Source organism: Myiozetetes cayanensis, unplaced genomic scaffold (assembly GCF_022539395.1).
Source record: "Myiozetetes cayanensis isolate MyiCay16 unplaced genomic scaffold, myiCay2020 scf3, whole genome shotgun sequence".
Classification (NCBI taxonomy): Eukaryota; Metazoa; Chordata; class Aves; order Passeriformes; family Tyrannidae; genus Myiozetetes; species Myiozetetes cayanensis.
Genome location: NW_026087521.1, coordinates 13,399,159 through 13,416,316, shown reverse-complemented (window position 1 = coordinate 13,416,316; position 17,158 = coordinate 13,399,159). Strand labels below are relative to the sequence as shown.

Below are 17,158 nucleotides of genomic sequence, written 5' to 3'. Positions count from 1 at the left end.
ACTGCTTTCCTTTATTCTGCAGTGCATATGTAGGCAGCACAGAGGGAGAGAAATTTCCTGAACGTTTGTTCAGTTTTGTAGACAGAATTGCTTTTTGCATGTTAATACTTACTCTAAGTTTTCCTTCAGCAAATGCAGTCTATCCATGGTTGACTTTTACTGGCATGCAGACTTGTGGAGAGGGGATTACAAAGTTGCAAGTGTTCACAGAAAATGAGAAATTTTATGCATAAATGTTTGTGCCAGAAAAAAACTTATCTGCTTATCTAATCAGGAAACAGAAACAGTATTGTGTAATTTATCTGACAAATCACTACCAAGCAACCGGCTTAGCTGAAAGAAGGGTTATCAGAATTGGAGCAGCATTTAGAATTTGTGTTGAATTTTAAAAAGTTGAATGGCATAGTTGAAAAATTAAAGATTTTCTTGCAGGTAGCGTGCATAGTAAAAGAAGTCTGTATTTATTTGAGAATTTGTGTTCTGTAAAATGCCACAGTAACTGTGTACCTGAGGTAGATACGGTGTTCTGTTATTATCAGTCTTAACCTGTAACTGATTATAGATTAAGCTAGGAGGCATGTGTTTTACTTTATGTGATATTGAAGAAAATAACAGAAGAGTGGAATTTTTTGGTTTTGTGTACAGAACTTGTATTAATTGGTTTAGTTAATGTGCAAGCATTGAGTGTGCTGTGAGTGTTTCTAGGTAGGCACAGGCTTTAAAGGAGCAAAAGATATCCTGTGATAGTACCTCTGTGAACTACAGCAGGGTTAAATATGACCTATGGGACTTAGGCCTATATCTGGGTACTTGGTGTCAGAGTCAACTTCCGTTTCCCAGTTCAGTGGGTTTTGTATTATTGAGGTTTCAATCTCATGATGTGTGTGTTTTATCTCAGATAATTTTTTCACTGACCATACTGATTATCGTTTGACATTAAGGATGTTATGTAAAAAATTCTAATAATTTTTCTGATTTTGTGTTAAAACTAGAGGTTTACAGTCATTATTCCACCACCCTAAACTTGACCGGTTTACTTTATGATTACACAAGCAAACTGGAGTTTTAAATATATTGTATAGTTGCTTACACTATATTTTTCCTATTTTGACTTCCCCCGCAAATGTCTGATGGAAGCTTTTTGATAAATCCTTTGGCAACATCAGTACAAAATTAAAGGGATACTGATTAGTTTTGCTTTCAGTATCTTTTTAATTCTTCAGAAAAATGTCTTGATGATTTTGTCATTCTTCTTGGAAAAATAATAAGGAGGCTAGGTGGTGTTAGGGAACACTTCTGTAGGGGAAAAAAGGACGTACAACATTCTGCTTTATGAAAAGCAAGAGAAAGTAAAATTATTTATGGGGAGATTGTGAAAGAAGACAAGACAAAACCAGCTGGTTAATGTAAGCATTGGGATTGGAGTTGATTTTTATTTAATCATTATTTATTTTTTTGTTTACTAGTGGTTTACCGATGGTGCTGTTTGTCTTCTTTAAAAACATACTAAACCAAAAAGAATAAAAACGTTCATGTTTTTCTTAGATGAATTCATCTTTCACCTTTTTGTGGTAGTAGGGGATGTTGGAAAGGGCTGAGAGGGAAAGAAAATTATAGCAAGGTTTTAAACACATACCCCAAAAGAAAGATGTGAGGTTATTGAATTTGGACCAACATAGCTGGTGATTTGGGGGTGGTTTTGGTTTTGGTTTTGCAGTGGGCAAAAGAGAGGGTTGAATGTTGTATAATTTTCTGTCTCTTCCCTGTAAGCTAATAAGGTCTTCCAGAGATACTGATTTTTAAATAGATGTAATATTCTGGTGAAGCTTGGTGAGTGGAAGAACTGAGAATTGGCAGGACACAAAACTGTGGCTGTTTTCAAGAGAAACTTTTTCTTACCATTCTTATCTTTATGCTGGCAATATAAGAACAGTGAGCAAAGGTCCCCATGGGGGTTTTCTTTAGGATGAGAAATGACAGTAGGATTGAATTCTGGTGTGCATTCTGGTGTGTAAGTGCCTGATCAGTTCTGTGTATGATATCTGACTCTGATATTTTTATTTTTTTTCACATGGACGGCTTCTGCAGGGGGGTGGTGTGGCTCCTGGTTATGGCTGTCACCTCATTTAATGTGTTTCAAAGAATGGTGACAGAGGAAGAATGAAACATTATGTATGATAGTGCCCAGAAAATTTAGTCAGAATTGTAGTTTATCCTCATAGTTACATAGTTATTTTCTGAAACCTGTCCTTTAGTTCTTCAACCCACACACTGGATAAAAGGAGTGGATTAATGGTAAAACTGATCAGACATTCTGTGTTTTGAATCAAGATTTTGATGTTTTTGAATGTGTATCTAAAACTGTTGTTCTCTAAATGACTTCTTTAAAAATTCTGATTTTGTTAGGTGGCACATATCTTGAAGTTCAGTATTTGTGCAACAGTTGTTCTGAAGAGGTTAGATCTCCTGGTAGTTTAGGGTACCTCTTTTGACTGCGTGTGAGGAAACCATGTGTGATTCTCTGTCAACTGACAGCTCTGTCACTAAGGATCTGCCTCTGACATTCCTTGTACTTGTTGTAATTTATAACCAGACTTGAGAAAGAGGGAAATTTATGTGTTTACTAGGGTGTACCCCAAGCCCTGCTGGCTCCACAGAAAGTAAAATGACTTCTTGTATCTAATTTTGATTGAGATATAAAAACGCGAGTGTGTTTTCTTGTTTATCTGCCTCTGTATGTGGTTAACAGTTTATAGATGAAATAGAGGTTTCTATGTGTTACAAAAAAAAGACTACATAAGAGCAGAATCATTTCCACAGTGAAATGGAGTAATTTCTTTGAAATGGGCCTTTTGTTCTATTTAATTAAAAATTAGGACATTATCAGATTCTGTTTTACCTTTGGGGCAAAAAATACTAGCCATTTAACCGAAGCTGAGGTGTATGAATGAGATGGAAGCAGTGGAAAATCCTATAGAAAACATTTCAAATTACATTTTGTTTGGGTTTTGGAGTTTCTGGTAGTGTACTGCATGGATTACTAAGAAAGATCACCTTCAGTAAAAGTAGTATATGTTTTAAAGGTATACGTGTTTCTTAAAGAGTTAACTCCAATATAGGGTTATATGAGTGCCATGGCTACTCATTATTAAGAGTAATTTTGGAATAACTAGCAAGAAAGATTTTCAGTTTATATGGGCATGGGTTAAGTTCCTGGATCTTTCTATCTTCCAAGTTCAACTTGGTGCAGAAGTTCTTCGGCTTGTCCTTGAAAAAGCTGATTCAGGAGTTAAAGGTGCAGGGTGCCAGGTGAAGCTGGTGTCTTTAGGTAAATAATGTGCCAAAAAACCTGTGGCGAATGCTGTCGTGACGCAGTAAGGTGTTTGACAGAGGTCTCCCGGCAAGATTATAGTAGGAAATCTTTGATGGTTCTCTTGATGGATGAGAAGGGTAGATGCTATGAGGGTAAAAATGGTCCAGTTTTTTATCATAGTGCTGTGCAGCTGACTAAGCTGAGTCAAATTGGAGAGGGAATCCAGCACAGTAACTTACAACCTATGTGGGACAGGAAAACCAACTATTGCATGCATAATTTCTCTCTTTTTCTTTTCTGTATCCCTTTCTGTGTTTGATTTTAAGGGACTGGTTTTGTCATAATGTTTTGTATGGCTTATTAAAAGTTATGCCTGTAAGCCACTGATGTTGCTGGAGAAGTGAGCTTTCTGATTGCTCTTGGTCTTGTACTCAATAGAAATGTCTTCCTTATTTCTGAAATGTTGTGCTTATTATTCAATAATTTCCTTTCATATTTTACTAAGTTGTATGAATAATACAGTGCTTAAACCCAACACATATTCCTATTTATCTGTTTTCTTGACAGTAATTAGAATTTAGAATTATTTGGTTTTCCAGCTTTTTGGTTTCTGTGTTTTTGTATTTATAAAATGTGGGCTGTTTGGCAAAAGAGAAGTGGAGTTTTCCCAGATCAGAAGGAGCATCAGCCAGAAGTAGCGAATAACTTGACAACAAAAGTTCTGAGTTCTGCACAATTGCTGGTTCCAGTGTATGTTTAGTGCAGTTTCACTTAGTCCACAGGCCCCTCCTGAATCATCTGTGAAACGGAAGCAGTTGTATTGTGACAGAGCTGTGCGCGGTACACAGGGGGTTCAGGCTTGCTTCCCTTTCCGTTCCCTTGGAGCAGGTGTTCAGCACAAGAGATGGGAGGGTGACTCATGAAGTAACATCAAGACATAAGAATGGTTTGCAAAGGGGAAGAGTTCATGGGTTTTGATTCTGTGTGATCTTTGCTATGTTCTTTGTTTTGTTTATAATTTTTTTCTATTTTACAGTGGTTTATGTCTTCTGTCCAGTCATTCTTTCTCTTCCTACTGCAGGGGGCTGGACATAGGGGGAGGTCAGAATCTGTGAATTTGAAGTTATATTTGAATTGAATCCTGCTAATGTCATATAAGTTATACTTGTTGAGAAGTTCATTGAATCAAAAGTGTGGGATTGGACCTCTCCAGTGACAGAATAAGGTGTCTTGAGCCTGTCATCATTTTGAGAGGAAATGGTCAGAACGGAAGCTGCGATTTAAAAATGTGAAATCATTACGTGTGTCCATTTTTGAGTCTCTGACAGCTATTCTATCCTCAGGTGGCCTTTAGGCTGGCTACTTTGGATTGTCTAGCTTAGACAGTTTTTCAGGTAGCAGTTAGCATATCTAGTTGTTTTTTAAGCTGTTCTTAGTTATGTCTGTTGAGACAGGATGCTGTGATGATTTAAATCTGAGAAGTTTGTTGGATCTGTGCCACTACAACAACCACTGACAGAGCCAAAACCTTGTTTGTTTGGGGCTGATAATGGAGATAATCGGAGGACAATGATCTGGATGAATATAAGTAATTGATCTGTTACTTCTGTGATTAGGGAGGCAGTATTACTATTTGCGTGATCCTAAATACTTAGCAGCCTCATCAGACACTAGACATTACTGTGCTGGGTACCAACACAAGGAGGAAGGGTGTGTACTTGTGTGTGTTGTGCAATTGTGGTGCTGCAGAGAACTGATTTTTTAGTATATGACAAAGTAAGTGTTTTAATATTGACAAACAAAATGACTTAGTTGCTCTATGTGATAGGTGTTTCACTTTTGTCTAAACTTAAAAGCCACTTCAAGTGGCTTTCTTAGGACTGTGGCAAGGAAAGCTTTAAGATGATGTTTGAAGGGCATTGAAGTGGTTTTGCAAGTGCTTTGAAAGTCTCCTTACTCAAGTGTGGAAGTTGGCCTGAGTGAAAATACAGGCTTGTTAAAAGTTTAGTAAGTGGATACTGACATCATGAACCAACTAGAAATGTGAGTAAATGGTGTGATAGCAAGTAAGACGTGGACAGTATAGTGTACATAAGAGAGAGGAGCCTGGAAAGCAAAGATGAGTCATTCCCAATATATAAATTTGGAATGGAGGATTGTGCTTAGAAGGATGCAGAGAGAATGGTCAAGCGGTATGACAATATAGAAGAAGGAACTTTTGGAGCAGTATGAACAAGCAGGATAAAGTTTGTCAATATGAAAAAGAAGAAAATATAAATAGCTAATGTGAGGTGAAGATCCGGACAAACCTTTAGCTGTGAAGGTGTTTAAAGAAGACCTTGTTCTCGGGATGCAAGACAGGAAGAATCATTTAGATATAGATGTAACCTGAATGAATGGATCAAGAGAGAAGTCATTGGCAAAGATGACATAGTGTTTTATCGTAGTATTTTATATCTGAATGACAGGCAAGATGATTATGCTGTCCAGGGTTATCAAGAGAGGAGGTAGAAAAAAGAGGGTGGGAGTGATGAGATCTAAGTTCTGTTCTAGCTGTATCAAGCTGAAGCTGACAGCTACTCAGTGGCAAGAGGTGTCAGAAAAACAGACTGAGATTTTTTGTTTAGACATAAATGTACTGTCTTTGAGACCTATCTCCTCAGGAACTGAATGTGTTGGTAAAATTCTCAGATATAAGAGAAGGGACAAAAGATACATCTCAGTGGAGCCCTGCTAGAAGGCAAAGGAGGAATAAGGAGCCTGCCAGTGACCTGCGAAAGGGTTGGTATAGGAAGGAAGGGCAGCAGAAGAGGATAGGGTCATGGAAGTCAGGAACAGGGAATGAATGCTTCAAAAGGAGAAAGGCATTTAATTTTCATGAAGAATGCACAAGGGTTATGGCTGATGGAAATGATTAACTTGATGTGATGTTGCAATACTAAAAGTTCTTAGACATTTCAGTAAGAATAGTTTCAGTGTAGTGCAAAGGACAGCTGAAGGAAACTCAGGCTGAAGTTAGAGACAAAAGTGTAATTTGTTATCAGACATCATAATGAGCTTAGAAGTGAAAGAAGGACAGAAAGAGTAGTGTAGTTAGAGAAGCAAGGGGTCAGAAGTAGATTTTCAAGCACAGAAAAGGCTGATTGGCTGTCCTGCTGTTCTGTCAGAGCAGGAGGAGAAAGTGAGATGTGAGGTATAGGGTGATGTGAGTGAGGCAAGTGGAGAGTGGGACAGATGTAGTTTGTGTCTGTTGTAGGAGGAAGAAAGAAGAACTATAAGGAAGAGAAAGGGAGTGGGAAGGGAGAACATGAAATGGTTATTATGTTTTCTCTCTTTCTCTTGGAATAAATATTTGCATTCTATTGTGGAGAAAGAAATAGATACAAAAGAAAAGGTTTGAGGAGTGAGTCAAAAGTAGGAAGAAAAAAGGCTGAAATTGCAGGTGTGGGTTCAGCTCAAATGGAGGAATGGCACAGATTAGTAAGCAGCAGGAGAGAGAGAAAATGTGCGATAACCTCATTTTCAGACTGGTTCTCTTTTCCACTGCAAATTCTAGGACAGGCGAGAATACAGCAAAGAAAATCAATGTTTAAGACAAGCGTGAGTTCAGGATTGGTGGACCTAGTATTGGCAAGTAGAAGCAAAAACCACCACAAAAAAAAAAACCTTCAAGGAGAGAGAAGTGTGTGTCTGGTCATATCTATCATATTGTGTGATGGATGTGAAAATAGTAGTTCTGTTCCTTGCAGAGCATCATAAGTAGATACTATGTCTATGTGATCTGTAACATACTGATACTGACTTGTGCTTCCTGCTTCCAGAGCCGAGACAAGGCCACGGGATTGCATTATCGTGGACTGGGCCCCGGGTAACGTCGTACTGCTCAGGGTGTACCATGAGAGCTTGGGCGCAGTGCTGCAGTAACCATGGTTGTATGGCTTTTGCTTGTCTTGCAGGGCAAAGCAAGCTTGTTCCTGTCTACATGCTGCAGGCAGGCATGCTTTATGATACAGCACTTTTTTTTTTCCTCTCAGAAAGCAGGACTTAATGATTTTAGAGGTGTTATATGGAATGGCTGTCATTCATGATGCAGGCTCCTCAGTGTTTAAGAAGTTAATCTCAGGTTTTCACATCTCTTTAGTAGATCTAAACATCTGTTTAAGGACGAGGAGAATGCTGTGGGAAAGAGCTGTTCTCTCACGCACAGAGCATTGAGCTGATCCTTTGACTTGGAGGGCTTTATCCATTACCTTGCCTGCCTTTCCCAAGCAACTTTCTGCATGTCCCTGTATGTTATCAATGTTCAGTCATCCCAGCAGCTTATACATGTCGCCATGCAGAGGTACTGAATAAAAATGGAAAGAAAAAACATCCTCAGATTTTCCCTTCAAAGTCTCTCAGGGTTTTTTTGTGCACTGTCATAAAGTTTTGTGGTTCTGATCTATATTCATTGCTTTTGCTGTATTTTTGGCTTTTTAGAAGACTTGGAGAACCTTGGGCAAATATACTAAGAAACTGAATGCATGGCGATGGAAAAACATGAGGAAAAATGGGAGGAAAAATGTTTAAGCTCTTGAAATTATGGTGAGCTGTGTGTATAGTGCTTATAATAGAGTCTTCGTACATTCTGTGCTTGGTGTAAGTCTTCTTCAGCTACTCTCATAACTCACAACACACTGGGTGTGAATGTTACCAAGCCTTGTAGGTATTTAAATTTTGAAAGAGGTAATGCAGCTTTACATATTTTTGGGTTTCTTGCTCATCAGGAAAAATTATTCTTGACTGCACTGCTGAAGGAGGGAATGCTACAAATTTTATTTTGTGGCATTAGTTATTGTTTCCAGCTTTTCAAGATACCCGTCACTATTCTCAGTGTTTGTTTTCCAAGCTCCTTGGCAAATCAAAGGTATTGTAAACCTTTATCGCTTTCCTGGAAGGTAAGAGTTTATCCTCTGTGGGAGTTTTTGTAAGGTTTTGGGTTGTTTGGAGTTTTTTTAGTTCCTTTTTCTTAAGTATTTATTTGGAAAAGTTCTGGAGAGATGTGTAACATATGTGTTCAAATGATGTAATGCATATAAAAGTGTTAGCTTTAAAAACCAGCAGGATATGGTCTGTATTTCAGAGAGCTTACGATGCATTTCAGACGAAGCTGTAAGTAGTGTGTGTTGTGAAGACAAAAATCAGTCTATGAGCGTTGAAAAATTTCTTGCGGGAAGCTATTTTAAGGAGGAATTTGAAGGAGGTAAAGAATAATTAGTTGATGTGGAGGAAGGACGCATCAAAACTGATAGTATAGCACACAGGAAAGTAGCGTACAGAACAGATTCCTAGTGAGAGCAGTTTATTTGTAAAAATAAACTCTCCCTGTTTTGTTAATATTGTCGTACTGTCTGGGAGCTGGAAAGCAAAACTAATTGTAATTGCCAGACTGCAAAAATAACATAAATATTGAAAGATAAATCTTAATCTTTCTTAACTCTGTTCCCTAAACATGCCCTCTGTTCTCCAAATACTTAAACATTCCCTTTTTTATTAGGCTTCAGCCTCATCTGTTCTCTTGAATAGTGCCCTAGTTTTGCTACTAGGCAAAAAGTGAAGAGAAGCGAACGCATGGTATATGCAACAACATTTGTCATTCTCTTACACTCTTTCTTCTGTATTAGTTTTTTTATGCCCATTTGTTTATATGCATATTACAGGTTCAGAAGATAAGTAACGGGCAAAATTCTAAGCAGCTTTGATTCTTGTTCTGGACTTTCAACCTTAGAGTAAGTCTGTTGTGTCCGAATTCCTCTGTAGTTTGAATTTTTTTTAGGAGAACCCCTTGGATGTGGGCTCTTCGTGTCAGATTTCTGACATACCATGTGCAAGTATAGTGTGCTATGAAAACAATACACAGAATAAGTGATTTTAAAAGCTTGTTCATTTTAGTACTGTGAAGTTGTGAGAGAGAGTTCCCTGGGTTCAAAATCATGATATTGAAGCTGCTTTGAGTAATAATCAGGACAATGTGTGTATATCCAGAGGAAGGGTGAAGTTTCGATTCGTGTCAGTGTGAGGAGAGGCAGAGGGCGTGGGTGAATGGGAAGAAGTCATAAGAATAAACAAGATGACTACTGATAATGTTTATAGATCACCTTTCTTTGGAAAGAGGCCCGAGGTATCCTACCAGTTATGTGTAGAAATTAATCCATTTGTCACTGAAAGAGGACAGGAAAACGTGGCTGCTACTGAAAGCCCAATCCTACCTGCACTGGAATTAAATGACAAAATGCTGAAAACCTACTGTGTACTGATAGGGTGTAATCCAGTCCTCACTGAAATATGTTATTGCATAATGATTTGGAAAGGAAAGGATCAATACCTTGTTTCTAGATTACAAAGTGAATACAGGTACATAGAACGTATTTATTTACAGGGGAAAAAACCCAAACAAACAGAAAAAAAGAGGTAAAATACCACAGCACATTACTTTACCCTGTGAGAGATTGCAGCAGGCTTTTACTGCTTTTCAAATGTTAATGCTGCCATTGGCGCCAAATTTTACTCATTAAAGACTGCCATATTTCAAAATACATTGCTGTGGTTTATCTTTCTTTCAAAGAACAGTTACCCAAACCACACTTATGAGAATAGGCCAGTTCTTATTATAGCAAAAGCCCACAGTACTTCACTACACTTTAGCAGGTCACCACATACTAGTACGCTGCTTTTCAATCATTTTTTAATTACTTAAAAGCAGAATTTGATGTTACTGCACCAAAAGCAGCTAGATTGTTTGCTCCTTTCCTGTGCAAACATTATGGATATTCTCTTCTTTTCTGCACCTGCTCTACCAGTGAGGACCATGTTTACTTTACCAGATATGGTAGGATATGATCTTGTAATCTCTAATAGGATTTTTTTTGGGAGGGGGCAGTTTACCTTTTGTTCTGTTTGTGGGAGTGGTCATCCTAGATACTTATGATTTTACTTAGGTTCTTTTTTCATCCTAGATAGGAAGGGAAACTAGTTGGTGATAGCCAGTGATAATTGAGGATTATAGCTGGCAATTAATTTTCACTACATGGGTAGATTTATAATATTAGCAAATCGTCCATGACTAGCCTGCAGCTCTGCCTTTTGTCTGGAAGAACACTGGCTCTAGCCTGAAGCAATCTTTCTTTCTGCCTGTTGGATTTTGCTGAGAATAAAGCCTGCTGTGGCCACCCAGCACCTCAAGAGGTGGATAGACAAGTGAGCATCAGAACACCGAAGTGCAAAATAGGCTGGGAATGGCGAGTTTATTGAATGAAATTGAAAGTTTATTGAAAGTTTAAAGAGGTAGGTTTAAATTGGGTAACTGTTACATGTTTGCAATGTAATCTTTCTCCATGCAGTTTTCCTCTTGCAAATTACAGGCACTGAATTTATACATTCTATCACACTTGAAGTTGATGCAGTCGGGTTTAAAAAATAAGTATGTTTTTCTTTATAAGAGACGGAAGTAAGTTTGGTCATGGTCCATTCTGAATTTTTTCTGTTAGAACTTCTGTTTTTGTTCAGTTAGAACTTTTATCTAGAATATAAGTAGGAATGGAAGGGTTACCCTTGAGGGTTGATTAATTTAATTTCAGTGTTACTCCCTGTGCAAAGCAGTCTTGAAGGAAGCAGAAAGTGCATAACTGAGAGAGTAGGAGGAAGGTGAACACTACTACTTTTTATACAGCTTTACTGAAATACTGTATCCCAGTTCTTGTGTCCACATCTGGTGCTGGAAAAACTGGAAGGGGTTCAGAAAAATCTACATTGATTTGAGGCCTGGATAATCAGCTTTAGAATGGAAGATTTAAGAAGCTCAATCTATTTAGTTTATCAACAGACAGTAGAGGCTACCTGATAAGTCTGTAAGTAGTTAGACAGGGTGAAGGTATCTGACAGTTAGATGGTTCTTTGTCAGGTAGATTAAGGGGATTCTTATGGCTGAAAGCTGAAGCTAGATCAGTTCAGACTAGAAATAAGATGCAGTTTTCTAATGATACAATTAAATAGGAACAGCTTATCAAGGGATGTAGTAGACTCTCTGTTGCACAAAATCCTTGCATAAGGCCCTGGTGCTTTCCCAGGAAGCACACAGTGCTTTAGCCAGAACCAGAAAGCTTGGATTTGAAGTTAGAATAGTATAATGAAATTCTATGGCCTGTTTTAACATCGAAATTCAGTACAGATCATAAGAAAGATTTCTGTTCTAACTCTTCTCCCTAACATTTCAGACATGGTAACTGCTTCTTTTGTTAGCAAAAGTTTGTCTGAAAGATGAGGTGATCAAAGCAAAAAGCTTTCTAACATGGTGGGTGAGAAGGGACCATCCTTTAATAGCAGGCAAAAGAAGAATTAACACTTTCCAGTCTTGCTTTATGTTTTTCCAGTAATCAAAAACACTAATATCCCCCCAGTCATTACTTCGAAGCATTAACAATTACATTTACCAATGTAATTGTTGACCTTCTTAGAAGCATTACAGATAGTTTGTGCCTTCTCACTGTAAGGTCATGTGGCTGACGGCTGGACCCAAATGCCTTCTTTGATTTTGTTTTCAAAGCAAAGCAACTTTTGTCAGCATGTTTTCCCTGATGTTGCCTTCTTGGCCATGGATTTTTGAGGACATAGCAGGTCAATCTTTGTGGTAGAGTAAAAGGCTCTGTAATTTCTAATTAATTGTGTGAGAACTCATTTTGTCCTAGTTTTGAAAAAGAGATATTAGGAGTTGTTTGAAGGAAGTCAGCACTGGCATCACTGAGTTTGCCTCTTTCTTGTAAAATCATCACCAGTCTGAGTGAAAGTGTCACTTTTTCTCTTGGTTATGCCCACAGCAAGGCAAATCAGTGCTGATTTAAGGTACCGTTCAACTTAGATGGGAAATGTTGTATATTGGGTTAAAAGAAGCACCTAACCTACTTTTAGGGTGTTTCCAAGCACCTGTGGTCCTGTAACTCTCGTAAACACTGTATACAAATTAAGTGGAAAGCAAATGTGCTGCATCTCAAGTTTATAAATTCTTTACCTTCATCCCCTTACCAGTATTGTTGTCTCCAAAAACTTCTAAAAGAAGGCAGCATGAATTGTGGGGGTTTTTTTTTAAAAAAGGCAATATTGAATTTCTTCTTATGAAATATTAGGGTAAAATATTTCAGTACTCAGAATAGATTTTGTTGTTGTTGTTGTTGTTTTTGCTGTAGTTGGAAAGGCTAAAACAAGCTGTGAATTGGATCATGAGTTTGCTCCAAACACGTATTAGTGTGTGTTGTATTCTAAAGCCATGTGAACTCACACAGAGTTCAGGCTTTTTCTGGTTGGGAATGCACAGGGTCACACATACCCTATACTGCCTTTTATTAGTACCATAATACTATTTTGTTAGTATTATGAGGAGATTGTAAAGGTTCAGGGAATCTGAATCTTCCTCAGTTCCCAGTTGTTGCCTGCGACAGTGTGGCACAGCTTTACAGATCCATCAGTTCTTGGCTGAGTAACCACAAAATATTTAGAAGTTTACACTTGGAGTTGCCCTTAGTGTTACTTGTGTAGTGGGCCGGACTGAATGTTAGTACTAAGTGTCCTTGTCACTCTCACTATGTATATCATTCTTTCCATAATTTCACAAATGCTGAATTAGGTCAGGATCTGCCATTAGGCCAATATTCTCTGCAGAATACCAACAGCTGTGCTAAAATCAATCAGATAATTGGTCTACTCAACCTTCCCAGCATCATTTAATCCATACTTGCATTCAGGTGAATTGTATTTGAGACTCTGGCAAATATGACAACAAAAGATGATATCTGCTTTGACGTAAGGCACTAGAAAGGGTAATTTCTAATCTGAAAGCAGGAGTACAGACTGACACTCTACAGGGAGGAGACATTCATTAAAAATCAGAGGAAGTAGTCAGATGAAAGTTACTCTACCATCATGGCATGTCCAGCCAAGGCAGTGGTTTGATGGTCTGTGTATTAGGCAGAGCTATGTCACTATTGTGGGCAGATAAAGATCCTTAAAACCTGTGGAAACCATGGTACTGTAGAAAGCTCAAGGCTTCACCATCCTGTAAAGTGATGTTCCTCATGGCTGGTACTTAAGCTGGAGGTTAAGAGCACCTAAGTTCTTATTTCTCATTTGCTTTCTACAGGAACAAGGTACAATGCTCTAGATTGTCCTGCCACAGTCTCAAAGTTTAAATGGATCAGGACTGTCATCTTACAAACATTGTACTTCAAAAGAAAGAAGATGCAAAGCTTCAAAACCTCATATAGCACATGATGGCACCAAACCATTCTGGGTAGTTCCTTGGCTTTTCGTTTCAGTGTCCTGCCTACCAAAAGACAGGACATCTTGAATGATGCATTTCCATCTGATGTCTATTGATTACAAAGAAGCCCTTCTTCTCTTCCCCACTCCCCTTGCCAAAGTATCACCGTGTGCTTCTGCAGGAGACAAATGGCAGCAGTCACTCACACCAGAAGAGTTCCTGTCTTGAAATGTGCAGAAGCCTGGTAACTCTTGCTAAACAGTATGTACTTGATATGGCACATAGGTGAGATGCCAGTTCCAGGAGAGAAGTATGTCCATCTCTGTGCATCTGATGAAACATAAACTCTACTTTCTTACTGCCAGTCACCTGCTGAGAGAGAGCCACACTGACCTGTCAGGAGGAGAATGTTATTTTTACCATAGTGACTCTTCAGGATGCTATAGGCAGGTTAGATTCTGCAGTGTGGACGTGGAAGTGTGGGATTGAAATACTTTTTGCTGATGTGGGAGCTTAAGGATGCAGAGAGCTAGTGCACAGTCCTGACTGTTGCATCAGGGCATCTTTTAAATTGTGTGCTGGCTAAACTAGCAGCAAAGTGCAGTACATTTGCAGTCTGAAAGAGATACAAAGCACACAACAAGGCTAGCAAGAACAAGATGAGGGATGGCGCTGCACTGTTGCTATATTTATACACTGAAAATCTGCAAGCAGATATCCTAAAAATATATGCATGTGTGTACACATATATTCATATATTTAGAAAATTTTCTGTGATCATGTTTGCATTGGGGTTTCTAGGTTTGTTGTTTGGTTTTTTTTAAGTATCTGGTGATTCAAAATGACCCTCTTTCAATGCATCAGTAATGTTCCCTCATCTGATGTTACAGATTTTATACAGTGTGCTTGGGGGTCTTTTGCCTAAATGAAAGCTGTTTCTAATCTGTGATACATTGGAGACTTTTTGTCTTATTGGGCTGGTCGTATTTTGGTAATTTGAAAAATTACAAGAAATTAGTACTGTTATTTATCAGTCTCTCTCTTGCGTTTCTTATTTTGCTTCAGCTGCCTCTTTTATAGCAACTGGTTTTAGCTATAAAAAATGTACATTGTATACTCTTAAGTGGAACTAGTGTTTGGGAGTTGGTCTATGTAGCTTTTTTTTATATAGGTGATATTTTTAAATGATCCTTGTCCCCTGTCAGTATTTTAGGTGGACTGTTTCACTTGCCAGGAATGGCTTCCTAAGAATTCCTAAGAATTCTTTCAGTGATATTGCAGCAAAAACAATACTTACAAAAGAGCAAAAGCTTGTACCTTTGGTTTTTATAGATAGAAAACTTTCACACAGTCGGTGCTTTTAAAGATGCCTAGGGCTTTAATAAGTTTACTGCCAGTATTTAATATATTGTCTTCAGGTGCTGGGAACAGTTTGCCCTTGTCTGTATTAACATCCAGACTGTTTCCTGCCCTGATCAGGCAACCTGTAGTTGACATCTGCTGTCAGTTAAACATTGTTGATGTCTTAGTAGAGGTCTTCCCCTGTGGCCTGGGGACAGTGAGTCTTGCTGGGCACGTGTCACTTTGATTTGGCATTGCAGGTTTGTTTCTCTCTGCTTGTCACCTCCTTTGGGAGTGTAACAGCAAAGAGGAACCAAAAGGGGGTTCAGAAGAAAATCAGATCTCTGGATGCCCTAATGTAATAAAATACCTAAAGTTTTTTTCTATAAAGGCAAATAAGGTAAACATGATACTTCTTCATTTAAAAAGTGTAGCCTCCTTTTAAGGATATTGTTGGGATTATTTTAGTTTGGCTAAAGATTTACCCTTTCGGAACCAACGAACACAGTTTTAATGCTTTAGTAACACACTTCTCTAAAGCACTTGGCAGGCTGCTTAATAAATTAAGCCTCTCAAGCTTTCTCTGAAGCATCACAGATGGAGAAACAGAGAAACATGGAGAGGCCAAGTGACTAGTTCCAGACAGTATAAGATAAATCTCTAGGTGTGTTACTGGAGTGCTTTGGTTAAATGCACCCATTTTGGAGATTGTATAAGGCTGATGTGAATAAAAATAAATAAATTGCTGCATATAATTTCAGCATATGACATATTTTTCAACAACATTCACCTAAAACATGTATCTTGTTATTTACACAGGGTAACTAGTTGCATCTGTACAGGGGCTATGTCCCCTTTACCACTGATACTTTTATGAAGGATAATGGAGTACCAGATACACTGCTGCTGTCTAGTAAAGTTTTAATTCTTCCTTTGTTTGAGGAGAGAAAAACTGTGTCTGTCTCTCCAGGAAGTCCCTCTCTTAAGGGTATCTTATGGAAGAGATTTTTGTCACTGGAATAGTTATACTTTATTTCTTATTGTTTTCTTTCATTGTGTTTAAAATTTGCTGTACCACATTTAGGTACTTAGTAAAATCCAGGTCTCTGTCAGACAGCACTGGCAAAGCTTGCCTTGGAGTGTACAATGTGTACAGAAATATCTGTGGACTGCACTCTACTAACCCATGTACTGAAACCTCAGATAGCTCTGAATGTTTGGATTGTTTTTCCTCAGATTCTGTGTTTTGATCGAAGCAGCCGGCAGAGTAGCAATTTGATGCTACTGTGCATGTTCCATAGCTTGAAGGAGGCTCTCCTTCACTCTAGCAGGTATCAGTTCATTTTTTTCTTTTTATGAGAGCAATTTGACTGTCCTACGGGTTGGTTCATTCAGAGAGACATTTTGCAGCAAGGAACTTGTGTTGTGTGTGATATCTCCTTTTATATGGTTTTGAGTTGCTCCTGCCTTTTTTTGTTTGGCCATAGTTTTGTTTTTAATTAGAGAGGTCTGGGCAAGTGGAAGAACACAGGGGGTTAGAGTTGAGAGGAAATTACCCTGGAGAAGAATAGGGAAGAGGAGCAGGGGGAATTCACACTCTGGTAGCGTTCTGTGTATGTATCCTCTGGAGTTTCGAGGGATGTCTCCTGGCTAGGAGTGTGCCCTCTTGCCTAATTTGCTTTAGGTGTAAGTGCTTCAGATATGCCTAATGTGAATACGATGGGAGCTTGCAAATCATCAGAGACTGTTTGAAGGAGTCAAGAAGTGTGGTAAATGATTAAGTTTTTGTTTGCTTAATGTGTCCCGAGTTTTGATATGTCTGGGCTACTGATGGCTTACAGTTCCTTTGGTATGTGTGTTCAGCACGTCTGCACGGCAAAATATAGGGCAAAGTTTTCATTAACAGCAGCGTATCTCCCATTATGAATGGTGTTGCTCACCTTACATGTCCAAAAATCTTTTCTTAAAAGTTCAGAATATTGACTGTTTTGAAAATGAGAATATTTCTTTCTCATTTATTTTTGAAGGCTGTAAAATCTAGAAGTCTTTTGAATGTAACTGAAAGCCGTGCACTGAAATCCATGCATGTCACTTGAGGAGATCCTTATATCCTTGTATGCAGATGTTATGGTGATAATGTAGTAATCCAGTCATTAAAATGTACATTTGTTCTGTAACTTTCAATAAAGTGAAATTCAATTCCAGTGTGTGAAATA

General features: G+C 38.3%; 1 protein-coding gene across 3 annotated transcripts in view; it reads left to right on the top strand.

The window, feature by feature from the left end:
• The window catches only part of ATXN7L1 (ataxin 7 like 1), a 126,553-nt gene that overhangs the window by 3,702 nt on the left and 105,693 nt on the right, over window positions 1-17,158 (top strand). The gene's annotated exons all lie outside the window — the stretch shown is intronic.